We start from the raw sequence: 19,818 nt of genomic DNA, 5'->3' as shown, positions 1-19,818 counted from the left end.
CACTTTCTGCACACTGGGGTTAAGAGCTGAGTGTGTGGGCTCTTTTGAGCCTTGCAGTTACATAGGGATTCAGTTGTCTGAAAAAACGCGTTTATTTCGGGCTGAAAAACACGTTTTCAAAAGTGTGCTGTTACTGCCCCATAACTTACATGGGGTTGACCAAACTTGCAGAAACATGTTTATTTCTGCTGAAAAACACGTTTTGACACTTTCTGCACACTGGGGTTAAGAGCTGAGTGTGTGGGCTCTTTTGAGCCTTTCAGTTACATAGGGATTCAGTTGTCTGAAAAAACGCGTTTATTTCGGGCTGAAAAACACGTTTTCAAAAGCGTGCTGTTACTGCCCCATAACTTACATGGGGTTGACCAAACTTGCAGAAACATGTTTATTTCTGCTGAAAAACACGTTTTGACACTTTCTGCACACTGGGGTTAAGAGCTGAGTGTGTGGGCACTTTTGAGCCTTTCAGTTACATAGGGATTCAGTTGTCTGAAAAAACACGTTTATTTCGGGCTGAAAAACACGTTTTCAAAAGTGTGCTGTTACTGCCCCATAACTTACATGGGGGTGACCAAACTTGCAGAAACATGTTTATTTCTGCTGAAAAACACGTTTTGACACTTTCTGCACACTGGGGTTAAGAGCTGAGTGCGTGGGCTCTTTTGAGCCTTTCAGATACATAGGGATTCAGTTGTCTGAAAAAACACGTTTATTTCGGGCTGAAAAACACGTTTTCAAAAGTGTGCTGTTACTGCCCCATAACTTACATGGGGGTGACCAAACTTGCAGAAACATGTTTATTTCTGCTGAAAAAACATGTTTTGACACTTTCTGCACACTGGGGTTAAGAGCTGAGTGTGTGGGCTCTTTTGAGCCTTGCAGTTACACAGGGATTCAGTTGTCTGAAAAAACGCGTTTATTTCGGGCTGAAAAACACGTTTTTAAAAGTGTCCTGTTACTGCCCCATAACTTACATGGGGGTGACCAAACTTGCAGAAACATGTTTATTTCTGCTGAAAAACACGTTTTGACACTTTCTGCACACTGGGGTTAAGAGCTGAGTGTGTGGGCTCTTTTGAGCCTTTCAGTTACATAAGGATTCAGTTGTCTGAAAAAACGCGTTTATTTCGGGCTGAAAAACACGTTTTCAAAAGTGTGCTGTTACTGCCCCATAACTTACATGGGGGTGACCAAAATTGCAGAAACATGTTTATTTCTGCTGAAAAACATGTTTTGACACTTTCTGTACACTGGGGTTAAGAGCTGAGTGTGTGGGCTCTTTTGAGCCTTGCAGTTACATAGGGATTCAGTTGTCTGAAAAAACGCGTTTATTTCGGGCTGAAAAACACGTTTTCAAAAGTGTGCTGTTACTGCCCCATAACTTACATGGGGGTGACCAAACTTGCAGAAACATGTTTATTTCTGCTGAAAAACATGTTTTGACACTTTCTGCACACTGGGGTTAAGAGCTGAGTGTATGGGCTCTTTTGAGCCTTGCAGTTACATAGGGATTCAGTTGTCTGAAAAAACGCGTTTATTTCGGGCTGAAAAACACGTTTTCAAAAGTGTGCTGTTACTGCCCCATAACTTACATGGGGTTGACCAAACTTGCAGAAACATGTTTATTTCTGCTGAAAAACACGTTTTGACACTTTCTGCACACTGGGGTTAAGAGCTGAGTGTGTGGGCTCTTTTGAGCCTTTCAGTTACATAGGGATTCAGTTGTCTGAAAAAACACGTTTATTTCGGGCTGAAAAACACGTTTTCAAAAGTGTGCTGTTACTGCCCCATAACTTACATGGGGGTGACCAAACTTGCAGAAACATGTTTATTTCTGCTGAAAAACATGTTTTGACACTTTCTGCACACTGGGGTTAAGAGCTGAGTGTGTGGGCTCTTTTGAGCCTTGCAGTTACATAGTGATTCAGTTGTCTGAAAAAACGCGTTTATTTCGGGCTGAAAAACACGTTTTCAAAAGCGTGCTGTTACTGCCCCATAACTTACATGGGGTTGACCAAACTTGCAGAAACATGTTTATTTCTGCTGAAAAACACGTTTTGACACTTTCTGCACACTGGGGTTAAGAGCTGAGTGTGTGGGCTCTTTTGAGCCTTTCAGTTACATAAGGATTCAGTTGTCTGAAAAAACGCGTTTATTTCGGGCTGAAAAACACGTTTTCAAAAGTGTGCTGTTACTGCCCCATAACTTACATGGGGGTGACCAAAATTGCAGAAACATGTTTATTTCTGCTGAAAAACATGTTTTGACACTTTCTGCACACTGGGGTTAAGAGCTGAGTGTGTGGGCTCTTTTGAGCCTTGCAGTTACATAGGGATTCAGTTGTCTGAAAAAACGCGTTTATTTCGGGCTGAAAAACACGTTTTCAAAAGTGTGCTGTTACTGCCCCATAACTTACATGGGGGTGACCAAACTTGCAGAAACATGTTTATTTCTGCTGAAAAACATGTTTTGACACTTTCTGCACACTGGGGTTAAGAGCTGAGTGTATGGGCTCTTTTGAGCCTTGCAGTTACATAGGGATTCAGTTGTCTGAAAAAACGCGTTTATTTCGGGCTGAAAAACACGTTTTCAAAAGTGTGCTGTTACTGCCCCATAACTTACATGGGGTTGACCAAACTTGCAGAAACATGTTTATTTCTGCTGAAAAACACGTTTTGACACTTTCTGCACACTGGGGTTAAGAGCTGAGTGTGTGGGCTCTTTTTTAGCCTTTCAGTTACATAGGGATTCAGTTGTCTGAAAAAACACGTTTATTTCGGGCTGAAAAACACGTTTTCAAAAGTGTGCTGTTACTGCCCCATAACTTACATGGGGGTGACCAAACTTGCAGAAACATGTTTATTTCTGCTGAAAAACATGTTTTGACACTTTCTGCACACTGGGGTTAAGAGCTGAGTGTGTGGGCTCTTTTGAGCCTTGCAGTTACATAGGGATTCAGTTGTCTGAAAAAACGCGTTTATTTCGGGCTGAAAAACACGTTTTCAAAAGTGTGCTGTTACTGCCCCATAACTTACATGGGGGTGACCAAACTTGCAGAAACTTGTTTATTTCTGCTGAAAAACATGTTTTGACACTTTCTGCACACTGGGGTTAAGAGCTGAGTGTGTGGGCTCTTTTGAGCCTTGCAGTTACATAGGGATTCAGATGTCTGAAAAAACGCTTTTATTTCGGGCTGAAAAACACGTTTTTAAAAGTGTGCTGTTACTGCCCCATAACTTACATGGGGGTGACCAAACTTGCAGAAACATGTTTATTTCTGCTGAAAAACACGTTTTGACACTTTCTGCACACTGGGGTTAAGAGCTGAGTGTGTGGGCTCTTTTGAGCCTTGCAGTTACATAGGGATTCAGTAGTCTGAAAAAACGCGTTTATTTCGGGCTGAAAAACACGTTTTCAAAAGTGTGCTGTTACTGCCCCATAACTTACATGGGGGTGACCAAACTTGCAGAAACATGTTTATTTCTGCTGAAAAACACGTTTTGACACTTTCTGCACACTGGGGTTAAGAGCTGAGTGTGTGGGCTCTTTTGAGCCTTGCAGTTACATAGGGATTCAGTTGTCTGAAAAAACGCGTTTATTTCGGGCTGAAAAACACGTTTTCAAAAGTGTGCTGTTACTGCCCTATAACTTACATGGGGTTGACCAAACTTGCAGAAACATGTTTATTTCTGCTGAAAAACACGTTTTGACACTTTCTGCACACTGGGGTTAAGAGCTGAGTGTGTGGGCTCTTTTGAGCCTTTCAGTTACATAGGGATTCAGTTGTCTGAAAAAACGCGTTTATTTCGGGCTGAAAAACACGTTTTCAAAAGTGTGCTGTTACTGCCCCATAACTTACATGGGGGTGACCAAACTTGCAGAAACATGTTTATTTCTGCTGAAAAACACGTTTTGACACTTTCTGCACACTGGGGTTAAGAGCTGAGTGTGTGGGCTCTTTTGAGCCTTTCAGTTACATAGGGATTCAGTTGTCTGAAAAAACGCGTTTATTTCGGGCTGAAAAACACGTTTTCAAAAGTGTGCTGTTACTGCCCCATAACTTACATGGGGGTGACCAAATTTCAGAAACATGTTTATTTCTGCTGAAAAACATGTTTTGACACTTTCTGCACACTGGGGTTAAGAGCTGAGTGTGTGGGCTCTTTTGAGCCTTGCAGTTACATAGGGATTCAGTTGTCTGAAAAAACGCGTTTATTTCGGGCTGAAAAACACGTTTTCAAAAGTGTGCTGTTACTGCCCCATAACTTACATGGGGTTGACCAAACTTGCAGAAACATGTTTATTTCTGCTGAAAAACACGTTTTGACACTTTCTGCACACTGGGGTTAAGAGCTGAGTGTGTGGGCTCTTTTGAGCCTTTCAGTTACATAGGGATTCAGTTGTCTGAAAAAACACGTTTATTTCGGGCTGAAAAACACGTTTTCAAAAGTGTGCTGTTACTGCCCCATAACTTACATGGGGGTGACCAAACTTGCAGAAACATGTTTATTTCTGCTGAAAAACACGTTTTGACACTTTCTGCACACTGGGGTTAAGAGCTGAGTGTGTGGGCTCTTTTAAGCCTTTCAGTTACATAGGGATTCAGTTGTCTGAAAAAACACGTTTATTTCGGGCTGACGAGATTGCTAAACAATATTGCAAAGGAAGAGAGAATTCCAGAAGAATGGACAAAAAGCAGTATGGTTACCATCTACAAGGAGAAAGGAGACCCAATGGAGTGTAAAAACTATAGAGGAATAAAACTTCTGGAACATGGATTGAAAATCCTGGAAAAAATTCTGGACAAGAGACTCAGGAAGATAATCAGGATCCACAACTCACAATTTGGATTCTCAGCGGGGAAAAGCACAACAGATGCCATTTTTGTGATGAGACAGTTACAGGAGAAGACACTAGAGAAAGGGAAAAAGCTGTATGTGGCCTTTCTGGACTTGGAGAAGGCATATGACCGTGTGCCCAGAGAGGTGGTGTATTGGTGCTTGAGGAAGAAAGGAGTACCAGAAAGCATGGTGAAGTTAGTTCAAGCAACCTATAGAGATACAACTACAAAGATGATAACACAACAGGGAGAGACAAAAGAGTTTGAAATCACAGTTGGAGTACACCAAGGATCAGCACTAAGTCCTTTCCTTTTCATAAACATTATTGACACACTGACAGAGGAGGTAAGAACAGAAGTGCCTTGGGAACTCATCTTTGCTGATGATGTGGCACTGATGGCAGACTCAGAAGTAGAACTACAGGAGAAAGTGTTCAAATGGCAGAGGAGTCTGGAAAAGGGTGGACTGAAAATGAATGCAGAAAAATCTGAAATAATGGTAATGGAGAGAAGAGGAGATACTATGACCAATGTTGAGGAGACAAATGGAGGAAAACTGAAACAAGTTGATGACTTTAAATACCTTGGATCAAAACTGGTAAAGGGAGGAGAAACACTGGAGGCAGTAAAACAAAGAGTGAAAGCTGGATGGAACAAGTGGAGAGAAATAACTGGAATAATCTGTGACAGGAAAATTCCCAGAAAGTTAAAGTGCAAAATGTACAAGACTGTGATTAGACCTGTATTACTATATGGAGCTGAATGCTTGGCAGTTGGAAAGAGGGAAGAGAACTTGATGAGAAGAACTGAAATGAGGATGTTGAGATGGATTCTGCAGATTTCAATGAAGGATAAGATCAGAAATGAAGAAATCCGTAGACGATGTAGGGTGGTGGATGTGGTTGAGAAGATGCGAGAAGCGAGGTTACGGTGGTATGGACATATCATGAGGAGGGACGTTGAGGAAGTAACAAAGAGGGTAATGGAATTTGAGGTGGAAGGTAACAGAGGAAGAGGCAGGCCTAGAAAGAGATGGATAGATTGTGTGAGAAAAGATATGGAGGTATGTGAAGTGAGTGAGGAAGATGTGCTCGACAGAGACAAATGGAGAAGAGCAACCAAAGCAGCTGACCCCAGGACAGTCTGGGACTAAGGCTGTGAAAAAGAAGAAGAAGAAGAAGAAGATTTCGGGCTGAAAAACACGTTTTCAAAAGTGTGCTGTTACTGCCCCATAACTTACATGGGGGTGACCAAACTTGCAGAAACATGTTTATTTCTGCTGAAAAACATGTTTTGACACTTTCTGCACACTGGGGTTAAGAGCTGAGTGTGTGGGCTCTTTTGAGCCTTGCAGTTACATAGGGATTCAGTTGTCTGAAAAAACGCGTTTATTTCGGGCTGAAAAACACGTTTTCAAAAGTGTGCTGTTACTGCCCCATAACTTACATGGGGTTGACCAAACTTGCAGAAACATGTTTATTTCTGCTGAAAAACACGTTTTGACACTTTCTGCACACTGGGGTTAAGAGCTGAGTGTGTGGGCTCTTTTGAGCCTTTCAGTTACATAGGGATTCAGTTGTCTGAAAAAACGCGTTTATTTCGGGCTGAAAAACACGTTTTCAAAAGTGTGCTGTTAATGCCCCATAACTTACATGGGGGTGACCAAACTTGCAGAAACATGTTTATTTCTGCTGAAAAACATGTTTTGACACTTTCTGCACACTGGGGTTAAGAGCTGAGTGTGTGGGCTCTTTTGAGCCTTGCAGTTACATAGGGATTCAGTTGTCTGAAAAAACGCGTTTATTTCGGGCTGAAAAACACGTTTTCAAAAGTGTGCTGTTACTGCCCCATAACTTACATGGGGTTGACCAAACTTGCAGAAACATGTTTATTTCTGCTGAAAAACACGTTTTGACACTTTCTGCACACTGGGGTTAAGAGCTGAGTGTGTGGGCTCTTTTGAGCCTTTCAGTTACATAGGGATTCAGTTGTCTGAAAAAACACGTTTATTTCGGGCTGAAAAACACGTTTTCAAAAGTGTGCTGTTACTGCCCCATAACTTACATGGGGGTGACCAAACTTGCAGAAACATGTTTATTTCTGCTGAAAAACATGTTTTGACACTTTCTGCACACTGGGGTTAAGAGCTGAGTGTGTGGGCTCTTTTGAGCCTTGCAGTTACATAGGGATTCAGTTGTCTGAAAAAACGCGTTTATTTCGGGCTGAAAAACACGTTTTCAAAAGTGTGCTGTTACTGCCCCATAACTTACACGGGGTTGACCAAACTTGCAGAAACATGTTTATTTCTGCTGAAAAACACGTTTTGACACTTTCTGCACACTGGGGTTAAGAGCTGAGTGTGTGGGCTCTTTTGAGCCTTTCAGTTACATAGGGATTCAGTTGTCTGAAAAAACACGTTTATTTCGGGCTGAAAAACACGTTTTCAAAAGTGTGCTGTTACTGCCCCATAACTTACATGGGGGTGACCAAACTTGCAGAAACATGTTTATTTCTGCTGAAAAACACGTTTTGACACTTTCTGCACACTGGGGTTAAGAGCTGAGTGTGTGGGCTCTTTTGAGCCTTGCAGTTACACAGGGATTAAGTTGTCTGAAAAAACGCGTTTATTTCGGGCTGAAAAACACGTTTTTAAAAGTGTCCTGTTACTGCCCCATAACTTACATGGGGTTGACCAAACTTGCAGAAACATGTTTATTTCTGCTGAAAAACACGTTTTGACACTTTCTGCACACTTGGGTTAAGAGCTGAGTGTGTGGGCTCTTTTGAGCCTTGCAGTTACATAGGGATTCAGTTGTCTGAAAAAACACGTTTATTTCGGGCTGAAAAACACGTTTTCAAAAGTGTGCTGTTACTGCCCCATAACTTACATGGGGGTGACCAAACTTTCAGAAACATGTTTATTTCTGCTGAAAAACATGTTTTGACACTTTCTGCACACTGGGGTTAAGAGCTGAGTGTGTGGGCTCTTTTGAGCCTTGCAGTTACATAGGGATTCAGTTGTCTGAAAAAACGCGTTTATTTCGGGCTGAAAAACACGTTTTCAAAAGTGTGCTGTTACTGCCCCATAACTTACATGGGGTTGACCAAACTTGCAGAAACATGTTTATTTCTGCTGAAAAACACGTTTTGACACTTCTGCACACTGGGGTTAAGAGCTGAGTGTGTGGGCTCTTTTGAGCCTTTCAGTTACATAGGGATTCAGTTGTCTGAAAAAACGCGTTTATTTCGGGCTGAAAAACACGTTTTCAAAAGTGTGCTGTTACTGCCCCATAACTTACATGGGGGTGACCAAACTTGCAGAAACATGTTTATTTCTGCTGAAAAACACGTTTTGACACTTTCTGCACACTGGGGTTAAGAGCTGAGTGTGTGGGCTCTTTTGAGCCTTTCAGTTACATAGGGATTCAGTTGTCTGAAAAAACACGTTTATTTCGGGCTGAAAAACACGTTTTCAAAAGTGTGCTGTTACTGCCCCATAACTTACATGGGGGTGACCAAACTTGCAGAAACATGTTTATTTCTGCTGAAAAACATGTTTTGACACTTTCTGCACACTGGGGTTAAGAGCTGAGTGTGTGGGCTCTTTTGAGCCTTGCAGTTACACAGGGATTCAGTTGTCTGAAAAAACGCGTTTATTTCGGGCTGAAAAACACGTTTTTAAAAGTGTCCTGTTACTGCCCCATAACTTACATGGGGGTGACCAAACTTGCAGAAACATGTTTATTTCTGCTGAAAAACATGTTTTGACACTTTCTGCACACTGGGGTTAAGAGCTGAGTGTGTGGGCTCTTTTGAGCCTTTCAGTTACATAGGGATTCAGTTGTCTGAAAAAACGCGTTTATTTCGGGCTGAAAAACACGTTTTCAAAAGTGTGCTGTTACTGCCCCATAACTTACATGGGGGTGACCAAACTTGCAGAAACCTGTTTATTTCTGCTGAAAAACATGTTTTGACACTTTCTGCACACTGGGGTTAAGAGCTGAGTGTGTGGGCTCTTTTGAGCCTTGCAGTTACATAGTGATTCATTTGTCTGAAAAAACGCGTTTATTTCGGGCTGAAAAACACGTTTTCAAAAGTGTGCTGTTACTGCCCCATAACTTACATGGGGGTGACCAAACTTGCAGAAACATGTTTATTTCTGCTGAAAAACATGTTTTGACACTTTCTGCACACTGGGGTTAAGAGCTGAGTGTGTGGGCTCTTTTGAGCCTTGCAGTTACACAGGGATTCAGTTGTCTGAAAAAACGCGTTTATTTCGGGCTGAAAAACACGTTTTTAAAAGTGTCCTGTTACTGCCCCATAACTTACATGGGGTTGACCAAACTTGCAGAAACATGTTTATTTCTGCTGAAAAACACGTTTTGACACTTTCTGCACACTTGGGTTAAGAGCTGAGTGTGTGGGCTCTTTTGAGCCTTGCAGTTACATAGGGATTCAGTTGTCTGAAAAAACACGTTTTCAAAAGTGTGCTGTTACTGCCCCATAACTTACATGGGGGTGACCAAACTTTCAGAAACATGTTTATTTCTGCTGAAAAACATGTTTTGACACTTTCTGCACACTGGGGTTAAGAGCTGAGTGTGTGGGCTCTTTTGAGCCTTGCAGTTACATAGGGATTCAGTTGTCTGAAAAAACGCGTTTATTTCGGGCTGAAAAACACGTTTTCAAAAGTGTGCTGTTACTGCCCCATAACTTACATGGGGTTGACCAAACTTGCAGAAACATGTTTATTTCTGCTGAAAAACACGTTTTGACACTTTCTGCACACTGGGGTTAAGAGCTGAGTGTGTGGGCTCTTTTGAGCCTTTCAGTTACATAGGGATTCAGTTGTCTGAAAAAACACGTTTATTTCGGGCTGAAAAACACGTTTTCAAAAGTGTGCTGTTACTGCCCCATAACTTACATGGGGGTGACCAAACTTGCAGAAACATGTTTATTTCTGCTGAAAAACACGTTTTGACACTTTCTGCACACTGGGGTTAAGAGCTGAGTGTGTGGGCTCTTTTGAGCCTTTCAGTTACATAGGGATTCAGTTGTCTGAAAAAACACGTTTATTTCGGGCTGAAAAACACGTTTTCAAAAGTGTGCTGTTACTGCCCCATAACTTACATGGGGGTGACCAAACTTGCAGAAACATGTTTATTTCTGCTGAAAAACATGTTTTGACACTTTCTGCACACTGGGGTTAAGAGCTGAGTGTGTGGGCTCTTTTGAGCCTTGCAGTTACACAGGGATTCAGTTGTCTGAAAAAACGCGTTTATTTCGGGCTGAAAAACACGTTTTTAAAAGTGTCCTGTTACTGCCCCATAACTTACATGGGGGTGACCAAACTTGCAGAAACATGTTTATTTCTGCTGAAAAACACGTTTTGACACTTTCTGCACACTGGGGTTAAGAGCTGAGTGTGTGGGCTCTTTTGAGCCTTTCAGTTACATAGGGATTCAGTTGTCTGAAAAAACGCGTTTATTTCGGGCTGAAAAACACGTTTTCAAAAGTGTGCTGTTACTGCCCCATAACTTACATGGGGGTGACCAAACTTGCAGAAACATGTTTATTTCTGCTGAAAAACATGTTTTGACACTTTCTGCACACTGGGGTTAAGAGCTGAGTGTGTGGGCTCTTTTGAGCCTTGCAGTTACATAGGGATTCAGTTGTCTGAAAAAACGCGTTTATTTCGGGCTGAAAAACACGTTTTCAAAAGTGTGCTGATACTGCCCCATAACTTACATGGGGTTGACCAAACTTGCAGAAACATGTTTATTTCTGCTGAAAAACACGTTTTGACACTTTCTGCACACTGGGGTTAAGAGCTGAGTGTGTGGGCTCTTTTGAGCCTTTCAGTTACATAGGGATTCAGTTGTCTGAAAAAACACGTTTATTTCGGGCTGAAAAACACGTTTTCAAAAGTGTGCTGTTACTGCCCCATAACTTACATGGGGGTGACCAAACTTGCAGAAACTTGTTTATTTCTGCTGAAAAACATGTTTTGACACTTTCTGCACACTGGGGTTAAGAGCTGAGTGTGTGGGCTCTTTTGAGCCTTGCAGTTACACAGGGATTCAGTTGTCTGAAAAAACGCGTTTATTTCGGGCTGAAAAACACGTTTTTAAAAGTGTCCTGTTACTGCCCCATAACTAACATGGGGGTGACCAAACTTGCAGAAACATGTTTATTTCTGCTGAAAAACATGTTTTGACACTTTCTGCACACTGGGGTTAAGAGCTGAGTGTGTGGGCTCTTTTGAGCCTTGCAGTTACATAGGGATTCAGTTGTCTGAAAAAACGCGTTTATTTCGGGCTGAAAAACACGTTTTCAAAAGTGTGCTGTTACTGCCCCATAACTTACATGGGGTTGACCAAACTTGCAGAAACATGTTTATTTCTGCTGAAAAACACGTTTTGACACTTTCTGCACACTGGGGTTAAGAGCTGAGTGTGTGGGCTCTTTTGAGCCTTGCAGTTACATAGGGATTCAGTTGTCTGAAAAAACGCGTTTATTTCGGGCTGAAAAACACGTTTTCAAAAGTGTGCTGTTACTGCCCCATAACTTACATGGGGGTGACCAAACTTGCAGAAACATGTTTATTTCTGCTGAAAAACATGTTTTGACACTTTCTGCACACTGGGGTTAAGAGCTGAGTGTGTGGGCTCTTTTGAGCCTTGCAGTTACATAGGGATTCAGTTGTCTGAAAAAACGCGTTTATTTCGGGCTGAAAAACACGTTTTCAAAAGTGTGCTGTTACTGCCCCATAACTTACATGGGGTTGACCAAACTTGCAGAAACATGTTTATTTCTGCTGAAAAACACGTTTTGACACTTTCTGCACACTGGGGTTAAGAGCTGAGTGTGTGGGCTCTTTTGAGCCTTTCAGTTACATAGGGATTCAGTTGTCTGAAAAAACACGTTTATTTCGGGCTGAAAAACACGTTTTCAAAAGTGTGCTGTTACTGCCCCATAACTTACATGGGGGTGACCAAACTTGCAGAAACATGTTTATTTCTGCTGAAAAACATGTTTTGACGCTTTCTGCACACTGGGGTTAAGAGCTGAGTGTGTGGGCTCTTTTGAGCCTTGCAGTTACATAGGGATTCAGTTGTCTGAAAAAACGCGTTTATTTCGGGCTGAAAAACACGTTTTCAAAAGTGTGCTGTTAATGCCCCATAACTTACATGGGGGTGACCAAACTTGCAGAAACATGTTTATTTCTGCTGAAAAACATGTTTTGACACTTTCTGCACACTGGGGTTAAGAGCTGAGTGTGTGGGCTCTTTTGAGCCTTGCAGTTACATAGGGATTCAGTTGTCTGAAAAAACGCGTTTATTTCGGGCTGAAAAACACGTTTTCAAAAGCGTGCTGTTACTGCCCCATAACTTACATGGGGTTGACCAAACTTGCAGAAACATGTTTATTTCTGCTGAAAAACACGTTTTGACACTTTCTGCACACTGGGGTTAAGAGCTGAGTGTGTGGGCACTTTTGAGCCTTTCAGTTACATAGGGATTCAGTTGTCTGAAAAAACACGTTTATTTCGGGCTGAAAAACACGTTTTCAAAAGTGTGCTGTTACTGCCCCATAACTTACATGGGGGTGACCAAACTTGCAGAAACATGTTTATTTCTGCTGAAAAACACGTTTTGACACTTTCTGCACACTGGGGTTAAGAGCTGAGTGCGTGGGCTCTTTTGAGCCTTTCAGATACATAGGGATTCAGTTGTCTGAAAAAACACGTTTATTTCGGGCTGAAAAACACGTTTTCAAAAGTGTGCTGTTACTGCCCCATAACTTACATGGGGGTGACCAAACTTGCAGAAACATGTTTATTTCTGCTGAAAAAACATGTTTTGACACTTTCTGCACACTGGGGTTAAGAGCTGAGTGTGTGGGCTCTTTTGAGCCTTGCAGTTACACAGGGATTCAGTTGTCTGAAAAAACGCGTTTATTTCGGGCTGAAAAACACGTTTTTAAAAGTGTCCTGTTACTGCCCCATAACTTACATGGGGGTGACCAAACTTGCAGAAACATGTTTATTTCTGCTGAAAAACACGTTTTGACACTTTCTGCACACTGGGGTTAAGAGCTGAGTGTGTGGGCTCTTTTGAGCCTTTCAGTTACATAAGGATTCAGTTGTCTGAAAAAACGCGTTTATTTCGGGCTGAAAAACACGTTTTCAAAAGTGTGCTGTTACTGCCCCATAACTTACATGGGGGTGACCAAACTTGCAGAAACATGTTTATTTCTGCTGAAAAACATGTTTTGACACTTTCTGTACACTGGGGTTAAGAGCTGAGTGTGTGGGCTCTTTTGAGCCTTGCAGTTACATAGGGATTCAGTTGTCTGAAAAAACGCGTTTATTTCGGGCTGAAAAAAACGTTTTCAAAAGTGTGCTGTTACTGCCCCATAACTTACATGGGGGTGACCAAATTTCAGAAACATGTTTATTTCTGCTGAAAAACATGTTTTGACACTTTCTGCACACTGGGGTTAAGAGCTGAGTGTGTGGGCTCTTTTGAGCCTTGCAGTTACATAGGGATTCAGTTGTCTGAAAAAACGCGTTTATTTCGGGCTGAAAAACACGTTTTCAAAAGTGTGCTGTTACTGCCCCATAACTTACATGGGGTTGACCAAACTTGCAGAAACATGTTTATTTCTGCTGAAAAACACGTTTTGACACTTTCTGCACACTGGGGTTAAGAGCTGAGTGTGTGGGCTCTTTTGAGCCTTTCAGTTACATAGGGATTCAGTTGTCTGAAAAAACACGTTTATTTCGGGCTGAAAAACACGTTTTCAAAAGTGTGCTGTTACTGCCCCATAACTTACATGGGGGTGACCAAACTTGCAGAAACATGTTTATTTCTGCTGAAAAACACGTTTTGACACTTTCTGCACACTGGGGTTAAGAGCTGAGTGTGTGGGCTCTTTTAAGCCTTTCAGTTACATAGGGATTCAGTTGTCTGAAAAAACACGTTTATTTCGGGCTGACGAGATTGCTAAACAATATTGCAAAGGAAGAGAGAATTCCAGAAGAATGGACAAAAAGCAGTATGGTTACCATCTACAAGGAGAAAGGAGACCCAATGGAGTGTAAAAACTATAGAGGAATAAAACTTCTGGAACATGGATTGAAAATCCTGGAAAAAATTCTGGACAAGAGACTCAGGAAGATAATCAGGATCCTCAACTCACAATTTGGATTCTCAGCGGGGAAAAGCACAACAGATGCCATTTTTGTGATGAGACAGTTACAGGAGAAGACACTAGAGAAAGGGAAAAAGCTGTATGTGGCCTTTCTGGACTTGGAGAAGGCATATGACCGTGTGCCCAGAGAGGTGGTGTATTGGTGCTTGAGGAAGAAAGGAGTACCAGAAAGCATGGTGAAGTTAGTTCAAGCAACCTATAGAGATACAACTACAAAGATGATAACACAACAGGGAGAGACAAAAGAGTTTGAAATCACAGTTGGAGTACACCAAGGATCAGCACTAAGTCCTTTCCTTTTCATAAACATTATTGACACACTGACAGAGGAGGTAAGAACAGAAGTGCCTTGGGAACTCATCTTTGCTGATGATGTGGCACTGATGGCAGACTCAGAAGTAGAACTACAGGAGAAAGTGTTCAAATGGCAGAGGAGTCTGGAAAAGGGTGGACTGAAAATGAATGCAGAAAAATCTGAAATAATGGTAATGGAGAGAAGAGGAGATACTATGACCAATGTTGAGGAGACAAATGGAGGAAAACTGAAACAAGTTGATGACTTTAAATACCTTGGATCAAAACTGGTAAAGGGAGGAGAAACACTGGAGGCAGTAAAACAAAGAGTGAAAGCTGGATGGAACAAGTGGAGAGAAATAACTGGAATAATCTGTGACAGGAAAATTCCCAGAAAGTTAAAGTGCAAAATGTACAAGACTGTGATTAGACCTGTATTACTATATGGAGCTGAATGCTTGGCAGTTGGAAAGAGGGAAGAGAACTTGATGAGAAGAACTGAAATGAGGATGTTGAGATGGATTCTGCAGATTTCAATGAAGGATAAGATCAGAAATGAAGAAATCCGTAGACGATGTAGGGTGGTGGATGTGGTTGAGAAGATGCGAGAAGCGAGGTTACGGTGGTATGGACATATCATGAGGAGGGACGTTGAGGAAGTAACAAAGAGGGTAATGGAATTTGAGGTGGAAGGTAACAGAGGAAGAGGCAGGCCTAGAAAGAGATGGATAGATTGTGTGAGAAAAGATATGGAGGTATGTGAAGTGAGTGAGGAAGATGTGCTCGACAGAGACAAATGGAGAAGAGCAACCAAAGCAGCTGACCCCAGGACAGTCTGGGACTAAGGCTGTGAAAAAGAAGAAGAAGAAGAAGAAGATTTCGGGCTGAAAAACACGTTTTCAAAAGTGTGCTGTTACTGCCCCATAACTTACATGGGGGTGACCAAACTTGCAGAAACATGTTTATTTCTGCTGAAAAACATGTTTTGACACTTTCTGCACACTGGGGTTAAGAGCTGAGTGTGTGGGCTCTTTTGAGCCTTGCAGTTACATAGGGATTCAGTTGTCTGAAAAAACGCGTTTATTTCGGGCTGAAAAACACGTTTTCAAAAGTGTGCTGTTACTGCCCCATAACTTACATGGGGTTGACCAAACTTGCAGAAACATGTTTATTTCTGCTGAAAAACACGTTTTGACACTTTCTGCACACTGGGGTTAAGAGCTGAGTGTGTGGGCTCTTTTGAGCCTTTCAGTTACATAGGGATTCAGTTGTCTGAAAAAACGCGTTTATTTCGGGCTGAAAAACACGTTTTCAAAAGTGTGCTGTTACTGCCCCATAACTTACATGGGGGTGACCAAACTTGCAGAAACATGTTTATTTCTGCTGAAAAACATGTTTTGACACTTTCTGCACACTGGGGTTAAGAGCTGAGTGTGTGGGCTCTTTTGAGCCTTGCAGTTACATAGGGATTCAGTTGTCTGAAAAAACGCGTTTATTTCGGGCTGAAAAACACGTTTTCAAAAGTGTGCTGTTACTGCCCCATAACTTACATGGGGTTGACCAAACTTGCAGAAACATGTTTATTTCTGCTGAAAAACACGTTTTGACACTTTCTGCACACTGGGGTTAAGAGCTGAGTGTGTGGGCTCTTTTGAGCCTTTCAGTTACATAGGGATTCAGTTGTCTGAAAAAACACGTTTATTTCGGGCTGAAAAACACGTTTTCAAAAGTGTGCTGTTACTGCCCCATAACTTACATGGGGGTGACCAAACTTGCAGAAACATGTTTATTTCTGCTGAAAAACACGTTTTGACACTTTCTGCACACTGGGGTTAAGAGCTGAGTGTGTGGGCTCTTTTGAGCCTTGCAGTTACACAGGGATTCAGTTGTCTGAAAAAACGCGTTTATTTCGGGCTGAAAAACACGTTTTTAAAAGTGTCCTGTTACTGCCCCATAACTTACATGGGGTTGACCAAACTTGCAGAAACATGTTTATTTCTGCTGAAAAACACGTTTTGACACTTTCTGCACACTTGGGTTAAGAGCTGAGTGTGTGGGCTCTTTTGAGCCTTGCAGTTACATAGGGATTCAGTTGTCTGAAAAAACACGTTTATTTCTGCTGAAAAACACGTTTTCAAAAGTGTGCTGTTACTGCCCCATAACTTACATGGGGTTGACCAAACTTGCAGAAACATGTTTATTTCTGCTGAAAAACACGTTTTGACACTTTCTGCACACTGGGGTTAAGAGCTGAGTGTGTGGGCTCTTTTGAGCCTTTCAGTTACATAGGGATTCAGTTGTCTGAAAAAACACGTTTATTTCGGGCTGAAAAACACGTTTTCAAAAGTGTGCTGTTACTGCCCCATAACTTACATGGGGGTGACCAAACTTGCAGAAACATGTTTATTTCTGCTGAAAAACACGTTTTGACACTTTCTGCACACTGGGGTTAAGAGCTGAGTGTGTGGGCTCTTTTGAGCCTTTCAGTTACATAGGGATTCAGTTGTCTGAAAAAACACGTTTATTTCGGGCTGAAAAACACGTTTTCAAAAGTGTGCTGTTACTGCCCCATAACTTACATGGGGGTGACCAAATTTGCAGAAACATGTTTATTTCTGCTGAAAAACATGTTTTGACACTTTCTGCACACTGGGGTTAAGAGCTGAGTGTGTGGGCTCTTTTGAGCCTTGCAGTTACACAGGGATTCAGTTGTCTGAAAAAACGCGTTTATTTCGGGCTGAAAAACACGTTTTTAAAAGTGTCCTGTTACTGCCCCATAACTTACATGGGGGTGACCAAACTTGCAGAAACATGTTTATTTCTGCTGAAAAACACGTTTTGACACTTTCTGCACACTGGGGTTAAGAGCTGAGTGTGTGGGCTCTTTTGAGCCTTGCAGTTACACAGGGATTCAGTTGTCTGAAAAAACGCGTTTATTTCGGGCTGAAAAACACGTTTTCAAAAGTGTGCTGTTACTGCCCCATAACTTACATGGGGGTGACCAAACTTGCAGAAACATGTTTATTTCTGCTGAAAAACATGTTTTGACACTTTCTGCACACTGGGGTTAAGAGCTGAGTGTGTGGGCTCTTTTGAGCCTTGCAGTTACATAGGGATTCAGTTGTCTGAAAAAACGCGTTTATTTCGGGCTGAAAAACACGTTTTCAAAAGTGTGCTGTTACTGCCCCATAACTTACATGGGGTTGACCAAACTTGCAGAAACATGTTTATTTCTGCTGAAAAACACGTTTTGACACTTTCTGCACACTGGGGTTAAGAGCTGAGTGTGTGGGCTCTTTTGAGCCTTTCAGTTACATAGGGATTCAGTTGTCTGAAAAAACGCGTTTATTTGGGGCTGAAAAACACGTTTTCAAAAGTGTGCTGTTACTGCCCCATAACTTACATGGGGGTGACCAAACTTGCAGAAACATGTTTATTTCTGCTGAAAAACATGTTTTGACACTTTCTGTACACTGGGGTTAAGAGCTGAGTGTGTGGGCTCTTTTGAGCCTTGCAGTTACATAGGGATTCAGTTGTCTGAAAAAATGCGTTTATTTCGGGCTGAAAAACACGTTTTCAAAAGTGTGCTGTTACTGCCCCATAACTTACATGGGGGTGACCAAACTTGCAGAAACATGTTTATTTCTGCTGAAAAACATGTTTTGACACTTTCTGCACACTGGGGTTAAGAGCTGAGTGTGTGGGCTCTTTTGAGCCTTGCAGTTACATAGGGATTCAGTTGTCTGAAAAAACGCGTTTATTTCGGGCTGAAAAACACGTTTTCAAAAGTGTGCTGTTACTGCCCCATAACTTACATGGGGTTGACCAAACTTGCAGAAACATGTTTATTTCTGCTGAAAAACACGTTTTGACACTTTCTGCACACTGGGGTTAAGAGTTGAGTGTGTGGGCTCTTTTGAGCCTTTCAGTTACATAGGGATTCAGTTGTCTGAAAAAACACGTTTATTTCGGGCTGAAAAACACGTTTTCAAAAGTGTGCTGTTACTGCCCCATAACTTACATGGGGGTGACCAAACTTGCAGAAACATGTTTATTTCTTCTGAAAAACATGTTTTGACAATTTCTGCACACTGGGGTTAAGAGCTGAGTGTGTGGGCTCTTTTGAGCCTTGCAGTTACATAGGTTTTCAGTTGTCTGAAAAAACGCATTTCGGGCTGAAAAACACGTTTTCAAAAGTGTGCTGTTACTGCCCCATAACTTACATGGGGTTGACCAAACTTGCAGAAACTTGTTTATTTCTGCTGAAAAACATGTTTTGACACTTTCTGCACACTGGGGTGAAGAGCTGAGTGTGTGGGCTCTTTTGAGCCTTGCAGTTACACAAGGATTCAGTTGTCTGAAAAAACGCGTTTATTTCGGGCTGAAAAACACGTTTTTAAAAGTGTCCTGTTACTGCCCCATAACTTACATGGGGGTGACCAAACTTGCAGAAACATGTTTATTTCTGCTGAAAAACACGTTTTGACACTTTCTGCACACTGGGGTTAAGAGCTGAGTGTGTGGGCTCTTTTGAGCCTTTCAGTTACATAGGGATTCAGTTGTCTGAAAAAACGCGTTTATATCGGGCTGAAAAACACGTTTTCAAAAGTGTGCTGTTACTGCCCCATAACTTACATGGGGGTGACCAAACTTGCAGAAACATGTTTATTTCTGCTGAAAAACACGTTTTGACACTTTCTGCACACTGGGGTTAAGAGCTGAGTGTGTGGGCTCTTTTGAGCCTTTCAGTTACATAGGGATTCAGTTGTCTGAAAAAACACGTTTATTTCGGGCTGAAAAACACGTTTTCAAAAGTGTGCTGTTACTGCCCCATAACTTACATGGGGGTGACCAAACTTGCAGAAACATGTTTATTTCTGCTGAAAAACATGTTTTGACACTTTCTGCACACTGGGGTTAAGAGCTGAGTGTGTGGGCTCTTTTGAGCCTTGCAGTTACATAGGGATTCAGTTGTCTGAAAAAACGCGTTTATTTCGGGCTGAAAAACACGTTTTCAAAAGTGTGCTGTTACTGCCCCATAACTTACATGGGGTTGACCAAACTTGCAGAAACTTGTTTATTTCTGCTGAAAAACATGTTTTGACACTTTCTGCACACTGGGGTGAAGAGCTGAGTGTGTGGGCTCTTTTGAGCCTTGCAGTTACACAGGGATTCAGTTGTCTGAAAAAACGCGTTTATTTCGGGCTGAAAAACACGTTTTTAAAAGTGTCCTGTTACTGCCCCATAACTTACATGGGGGTGACCAAACTTGCAGAAACATGTTTATTTCTGCTGAAAAACACGTTTTGACACTTTCTGCACACTGGGGTTAAGAGCTGAGTGTGTGGGCTCTTTTGAGCCTTTCAGTTACATAGGGATTCAGTTGTCTGAAAAAACGCGTTTATATCGGGCTGAAAAACACGTTTTCAAAAGTGTGCTGTTACTGCCCCATAACTTACATGGGGGTG

The sequence above is a fragment of the Lepisosteus platostomus genome, chromosome 8 (assembly GCF_059453375.1).
Source record: "Lepisosteus platostomus isolate fLepPlt1 chromosome 8, fLepPlt1.hap1, whole genome shotgun sequence".
NCBI classification, from domain to species: Eukaryota; Metazoa; Chordata; class Actinopteri; order Semionotiformes; family Lepisosteidae; genus Lepisosteus; species Lepisosteus platostomus.
This window is presented reverse-complemented; position numbering follows the sequence as displayed.